The sequence below is a fragment of the Schistocerca cancellata genome, unplaced genomic scaffold, assembly GCF_023864275.1.
Source record: "Schistocerca cancellata isolate TAMUIC-IGC-003103 unplaced genomic scaffold, iqSchCanc2.1 HiC_scaffold_847, whole genome shotgun sequence".
Lineage (NCBI taxonomy): Eukaryota > Metazoa > Arthropoda > Insecta > Orthoptera > Acrididae > Schistocerca > Schistocerca cancellata.
The window spans coordinates 185,001-192,500 of NW_026046858.1; the positions used below are offsets into that span (position 1 = coordinate 185,001).

At 55.9% G+C, this 7,500-nt stretch overlaps 2 non-coding genes and 1 pseudogene across 2 annotated transcripts; all 3 read right to left on the bottom strand.

The window, feature by feature from the left end:
* Window positions 1-2,145, bottom strand: part of LOC126147123 (large subunit ribosomal RNA) — a 4,754-nt pseudogene extending 2,609 nt beyond the window's left edge.
* A 188-nt stretch (window positions 2,146-2,333) lies between these two features.
* Window positions 2,334-2,488, bottom strand: LOC126147137 (5.8S ribosomal RNA). Its single transcript, XR_007530014.1, has one exon. It is a non-coding gene; the product is annotated as a 5.8S ribosomal RNA (ribosomal RNA).
* A 354-nt stretch (window positions 2,489-2,842) lies between these two features.
* On the bottom strand, window positions 2,843-4,751 carry LOC126147156 (small subunit ribosomal RNA). The gene has a single exon (XR_007530032.1). It is a non-coding gene; the product is annotated as a small subunit ribosomal RNA (ribosomal RNA).
* Between the last annotated feature and the right edge of the window lie 2,749 nt (window positions 4,752-7,500).

Genomic DNA, 7,500 nt, shown 5'->3' on the forward strand with positions numbered 1-7,500 from the left:
AGAGGATTCCAGGGAACTCGAACGCTCATGCAGAAAAGAAAACTCTTCCCCGATCTCCCGACGGCGTCTCCGGGTCCTTTTGGGTTACCCCGACGAGCATCTCTAAAAGAGGGGCCCGACTTGTATCGGTTCCGCTGCCGGGTTCCGGAATAGGAACCGGATTCCCTTTCGCCCAACGGGGGCCAGCACAAAGTGCATCATGCTATGACGGCCCCCATCAACATCGGATTTCTCCTAGGGCTTAGGATCGACTGACTCGTGTGCAACGGCTGTTCACACGAAACCCTTCTCCGCGTCAGCCCTCCAGGGCCTCGCTGGAGTATTTGCTACTACCACCAAGATCTGCACCGACGGCGGCTCCAGGCAGGCTCACGCCCAGACCCTTCTGCGCCCACCGCCGCGACCCTCCTACTCGTCAGGGCTTCGCGGCCGGCCGCAAGGACCGGCCATGACTGCCAGACTGACGGCCGAGTATAGGCACGACGCTTCAGCGCCATCCATTTTCAGGGCTAGTTGCTTCGGCAGGTGAGTTGTTACACACTCCTTAGCGGATTCCGACTTCCATGGCCACCGTCCTGCTGTCTTAAGCAACCAACGCCTTTCATGGTTTCCCATGAGCGTCGATTCGGGCGCCTTAACTCGGCGTTTGGTTCATCCCACAGCGCCAGTTCTGCTTACCAAAAGTGGCCCACTTGGCACTCCGATCCGAGTCGTTTGCTCGCGGCTTCAGCATATCAAGCAAGCCGGAGATCTCACCCATTTAAAGTTTGAGAATAGGTTGAGGTCGTTTCGGCCCCAAGGCCTCTAATCATTCGCTTTACCGGATGAGACTCGTACGAGCACCAGCTATCCTGAGGGAAACTTCGGAGGGAACCAGCTACTAGATGGTTCGATTAGTCTTTCGCCCCTATACCCAGCTCCGACGATCGATTTGCACGTCAGAATCGCTACGGACCTCCATCAGGGTTTCCCCTGACTTCGTCCTGGCCAGGCATAGTTCACCATCTTTCGGGTCCCAACGTGTACGCTCTAGGTGCGCCTCACCTCGCAATGAGGACGAGACGCCCCGGGAGTGCGGAGGCCGCCGCCCCGTGAAGGGCGGGGAAGCCCCATCCTCCCTCGGCCCGCGCAAGGCGAGACCTTCACTTTCATTACGCCTTTAGGTTTCGTACAGCCCAATGACTCGCGCACATGTTAGACTCCTTGGTCCGTGTTTCAAGACGGGTCGTGAAATTGTCCAAAGCTGAAGCGCCGCTGACGGGAGCGATTATTCCGCCCGAGAGCATCCCGAGCCAACAGCAGCGCGGGTCCGGGGCCGGGCCAGGTAGGTCCGTCATCCGGGAAGAACCGCGCGCGCTTGCCGGGAGCCCGAGCGCCCAAAGGGGCGAATCGACTCCTCCAGATATACCGCCGAGCAGCCAGCCAGGACACCGGGGCTCTGCCCAACAGACGCGAACCGAGGCCCGCGGAAGGACAGGCTGCGCACCCGGGCCGTAGGCCGGCACCCAGCGGGTCGCGACGTCCTACTAGGGGAGAAGTGCGGCCCACCGCACACCGGAACGGCCCCACCCCGCGGCGAGTGGAAAGGCAACCGGACACGACCCCGCCGCGGATTGCTCCGCGCGAGCGGCCGGCCCCATCTGCCGAGGGCGGGAGCCAGTGGCCGGATGGGCGTGAATCTCACCCGTTCGACCTTTCGGACTTCTCACGTTTACCCCAGAACGGTTTCACGTACTTTTGAACTCTCTCTTCAAAGTTCTTTTCAACTTTCCCTCACGGTACTTGTTCGCTATCGGTCTCGTGGTCATATTTAGTCTCAGATGGAGTTTACCACCCACTTGGAGCTGCACTCTCAAGCAACCCGACTCGAAGGAGAGGTCCCGCCGACGCTCGCACCGGCCGCTACGGGCCTGGCACCCTCTACGGGCCGTGGCCTCATTCAAGTTGGACTTGGGCTCGGCGCGAGGCGTCGGGGTAGTGGACCCTCCCAAACACCACATGCCACGACAGGCGGCAGCCTGCGGGGTTCGGTGCTGGACTCTTCCCTGTTCGCTCGCCGCTACTGGGGGAATCCTTGTTAGTTTCTTTTCCTCCGCTTAGTAATATGCTTATATTCAGCGGGTAGTCTCGCCTGCTCTGAGGTCGTTGTACGAGGTGTCGCACGCCACACCGCCAGCCGGCTGTGCACGCTACCGAGAAAGTACCGGTATGCGAACCGCCAGGCGACGGGCGCGCATCGCACGTTTAAGGAGACGCGGCCGGCCCCACAGGCGGCCACGACACTCCCAGGTCTCCGAAGCGGGACAAACGCCGCGCGCTTCAGTATACGTAGCCGACCCTCAGCCAGACGTGGCCCGGGAACGGAATCCATGGACCGCAATGTGCGTTCGAAACGTCGATGTTCATGTGTCCTGCAGTTCACATGTCGACGCGCAATTTGCTGCGTTCTTCATCGACCCACGAGCCGAGTGATCCACCGTCCTGGGTGATCTTTTTCATTTAGTTTCCACTGTCTCTTTCAAGACAGTTGCATAGGCGGGACTGAGGCGTTTGACGGCCCCTGTTCCAGCGTTCCTGTGTCCAACGGCCTCACGGCCGATGGGCGTCGTACGGCTCCACACCGGAGCGGACAGGCACTCGGGCGAAAGTCATTCAAAACCGGCGCCAGGCGCCAGGTGCCGCAGGCCAGCCGCTCCAGAGCTTCAGCGCTCGTACCACACAACATTTTGTCCGTTAGTTTTGAGAGGCACGCGTGGTTCCGCACGCGGCGCACGGCTGCTGCCGTACAGGTAGCGTGTTGCGCGACACGACACGCACATCGAAAGACATGCAGTCTAGTCGGTAATGATCCTTCCGCAGGTTCACCTACGGAAACCTTGTTACGACTTTTACTTCCTCTAAATGATCAAGTTTGGTCATCTTTCCGGTAGCATCGGCAACGACAGAGTCGATGCCGCGTACCAGTCCGAAGACCTCACTAAATCATTCAATCGGTAGTAGCGACGGGCGGTGTGTACAAAGGGCAGGGACGTAATCAACGCGAGCTTATGACTCGCGCTTACTGGGAATTCCTCGTTCATGGGGAACAATTGCAAGCCCCAATCCCTAGCACGAAGGAGGTTCAGCGGGTTACCCCGACCTTTCGGCCTAGGAAGACACGCTGATTCCTTCAGTGTAGCGCGCATGCGGCCCAGAACATCTAAGGGCATCACAGACCTGTTATTGCTCAATCTCGTGCGGCTAGAAGCCGCCTGTCCCTCTAAGAAGAAAAGTAATCGCTGACAGCACGAAGGATGTCACGCGACTAGTTAGCAGGCTAGAGTCTCGTTCGTTATCGGAATTAACCAGACAAATCGCTCCACCAACTAAGAACGGCCATGCACCACCACCCACCGAATCAAGAAAGAGCTATCAATCTGTCAATCCTTCCGGTGTCCGGGCCTGGTGAGGTTTCCCGTGTTGAGTCAAATTAAGCCGCAGGCTCCACTCCTGGTGGTGCCCTTCCGTCAATTCCTTTAAGTTTCAGCTTTGCAACCATACTTCCCCCGGAACCCAAAAGCTTTGGTTTCCCGGAGGCTGCCCGCCGAGTCATCGGAGGAACTGCGGCGGATCGCTGGCTGGCATCGTTTATGGTTAGAACTAGGGCGGTATCTGATCGCCTTCGAACCTCTAACTTTCGTTCTTGATTAATGAAAACATACTTGGCAAATGCTTTCGCTTCTGTTCGTCTTGCGACGATCCAAGAATTTCACCTCTAACGTCGCAATACGAATGCCCCCGCCTGTCCCTATTAATCATTACCTCGGGTTCCGAAAACCAACAAAATAGAACCGAGGTCCTATTCCATTATTCCATGCACACAGTATTCAGGCGGGCTTGCCTGCTTTAAGCACTCTAATTTGTTCAAAGTAAACGTGCCGGCCCACCCAGACACTCAATAAAGAGCACCTTGGTAGGATTTCAACGGGGTCCGCCTCGGGACGCACGAACACGCACGAGGCGGTCGCACGCCTTCGGCTCGCCCCACCGGCAGGACGTCCCACGATACATGCCAGTTAAACACCGACGGGCGGTGAACCAACAGCGTGGGACACAAATCCAACTACGAGCTTTTTAACCGCAACAACTTTAATATACGCTATTGGAGCTGGAATTACCGCGGCTGCTGGCACCAGACTTGCCCTCCAATAGATACTCGTTAAAGGATTTAAAGTGTACTCATTCCGATTACGGGGCCTCGGATGAGTCCCGTATCGTTATTTTTCGTCACTACCTCCCCGTGCCGGGAGTGGGTAATTTGCGCGCCTGCTGCCTTCCTTGGATGTGGTAGCCGTTTCTCAGGCTCCCTCTCCGGAATCGAACCCTGATTCCCCGTTACCCGTTACAACCATGGTAGGCGCAGAACCTACCATCGACAGTTGATAAGGCAGACATTTGAAAGATGCGTCGCCGGTACGAGGACCGTGCGATCAGCCCAAAGTTATTCAGAGTCACCAAGGCAAACGGACCGGACGAGCCGACCGATTGGTTTTGATCTAATAAAAGCGTCCCTTCCATCTCTGGTCGGGACTCTGTTTGCATGTATTAGCTCTAGAATTACCACAGTTATCCAAGTAACGTGGGTACGATCTAAGGAACCATAACTGATTTAATGAGCCATTCGCGGTTTCACCTTAATGCGGCTTGTACTGAGACATGCATGGCTTAATCTTTGAGACAAGCATATGACTACTGGCAGGATCAACCAGGGAGCTGCGTCAACTAGAGCTGAGCAGCCGGCCGCCCGGGAGTGTGTCCCAGAGGCCCGCGCGAACACGCAAGCGTCCGCTCAATTATTCTGCAAACAGGAGGAGGCTGAGCTCCCCTGCACAATACACCTCGAAACCCTCTCAGGTCCCGGCGGCGCGCAGCGCCGTCCTAAGTACTTGGTCGGGTTCGAGAGAGGCGCAATCGCCCGGAGTTAGGCGAGTAGACGCTTTAGGTGCGACCACCCGTGCTCCCAACTGAGCTTGCCGCTGCCGACAGAGGCCCGGGAGCGTGCTGTCGTGGCATTGCCGGCGGGAGACAACACGCGCCACCTACGGTGACCGGCAGCTCCAACGCCAGCGCCACAGAAGGGCAAAGGCCCCACGTGGGTGCCGAAGCGAACTCTCCCAGCACAGCGCACGTGCCAACACGTCTGCACAACTGCGATACAAACCACCAGCGAGAACCGCTGGGGCGACCGAGCAGCAGACGGCGTCGCGGCGCCGAGTGCCGGGCGGCGGCGCATCCTCAACGCACACAGTCCTCAATCGGACCAGCACACTGCAGATGTCCACCGCGCTTCGCACCGGGCCGGCGAGGACCCACTTTGGCTGCACGGCGCCGCGCGCAGGGTGCCCCGGCGCGCAGCTGCGCCGCCTGCCGCGTCCGTCGGCCGGCGCGCCTGCCACTGGGCGCCCCCACCAGCCGGCTGTAGCGCGTGCGCCCACGCACCGCGCGGCCAGCACGCCGGGCGGCCCCCCCTCACCGGCCGGGGACAGTCCCACCCACCCACAGCCGCGTATCGCTTCACACCCAGATTCACATTCACGTTCGTTGGTATGGTGGGGACCGCTTCGTAGCTGTACCGATCGTTGCCCTCACAGATGTACCTCCAGCAAGGACAACCGCACCACAACGGGTTACCAGTTGTTCATTTGCGTAACGTCACCAGTAAACGTACACGTCCATCCCCGTTTGCAAAGTCAACTATTATTGCATGCCTGCCTGTCAGGTGTCAAGACACACTACATCCGCTCACATCCACGCAACAAAATGTGCCCGACTAGAGGGCACGTGGAAGGTGCCCCCGTACGTATGCGATGTCCACTGCGCGACCAACTGTCAACCGGCCTCTGTAGCATGTCGCAGATGTGGAACGCGGGGCACCGTGCTATCACATTGTGTGAGAAGAGACTACTACGTCTGCATACACGCGCCACTACATGAACAGACGGCTCATGCTGATCGCCATCCACTGCGTCCATTACTCCCACACGTCTCTATGGCGTACCACACTGCAATGCAGCTGTTATGGGGAGATGACACGTAGCTGTGTACACAACATTCTGAGCGGGTTGCGGTTGGACAATACATTACTGTAACGTGTCATATGCCAATTACAGAGCAGGGTAAGGCACAACTTGGGTTAGGTTAAGGCACAACTTGGGTTAGGTTAAGGCACAACTTGGGTTAGGTTAAGGCACAACTTGGGTTAGGTTAAGGCACAACTTGGGTTAGGTTAAGGCACAACTTGGGTTAGGTTAAGGCACAACTTGGGTTAGGTTAAGGCACAACTTGGGTTAGGTTAAGGCACAACTTGGGTTAGGTTAAGGCACAACTTGGGTTAGGTTAAGGCACAACTTGGGTTAGGTTAAGGCACAACTTGGGTTAGGTTAAGGCACAACGTGGGTTAGGTTAAGGCACAACGTGGGTTAGGTTAAGGCACAACGTGGGTTAGGTTAAGGCACAACGTGGGTTAGGTTAAGGCACAACGTGGGTTAGGTTAAGGCACAACGTGGGTTAGGTTAAGGCACAACGTGGGTTAGGTTAAGGCACAACGTGGGTTAGGTTAAGGCACAACGTGGGTTAGGTTAAGGCACAACGTGGGTTAGGTTAAGGCACAACGTGGGTTAGGTTAAGGCACAACGTGGGTTAGGTTAAGGCACAACGTGGGTTAGGTTAAGGCACAACTTGGGGGTAGATTGCGGTGCAAATTGCGTTACATTGCGGTGCAAATTGCGTTACATTGCGGTGCAAATTGCGTTACATTGCGGTGCAAATTGCGTTACATTGCGGTGCAAATTGCGTTACATTGCGGTGCAAATTGCGTTACATTGCGGTGCAAATTGCGTTACATTGCGGTGCAAATTGCGTTACATTGCGGTGCAAATTGCGTTACATTGCGGTGCAAATTGCGTTACATTGCGGTGCAAATTGAGTTACATTGCGGTGCAAATTGCGTTACATTGCGGTGCAAATTGCGTTACATTGCGGTGCAAATTGCGTTACATTGCGGTGCAAATTGAGTTACATTGCGGTGCAAATTGAGTTACATTGCGGTGCAAATTGAGTTACATTGCGGTGCAAATTGAGTTACATTGCGGTGCAAATTGAGTTACATTGCGGTGCAAATTGAGTTACATTGTGGTGCAAATTGAGTTACATTGCGGTGCAAATTGAGTTACATTGCGGTGCAAATTGAGTTACATTGCGGTGCAAATTGAGGTAGGTTAAGGTGCAACACAGGTTAGGTTAAGGTGCAACATAGGTTAGGGTGCAAGATGGGTTAGGTTAAGGTGCAAGATGGGTTAGGTTAAGGTGCAAGATGGGTTAGGTTAAGGTGACATAGGTTAGGTTAAGGTGACATAGGTTAGGTTAAGGTGACATAGGTTAGGTTAAGGTGACATAGGTTAGGTTAAGGTGACATAGGTTAGGTTAAGGTGACATAGGTTAGGTTAAGGTGACATAGGTTAG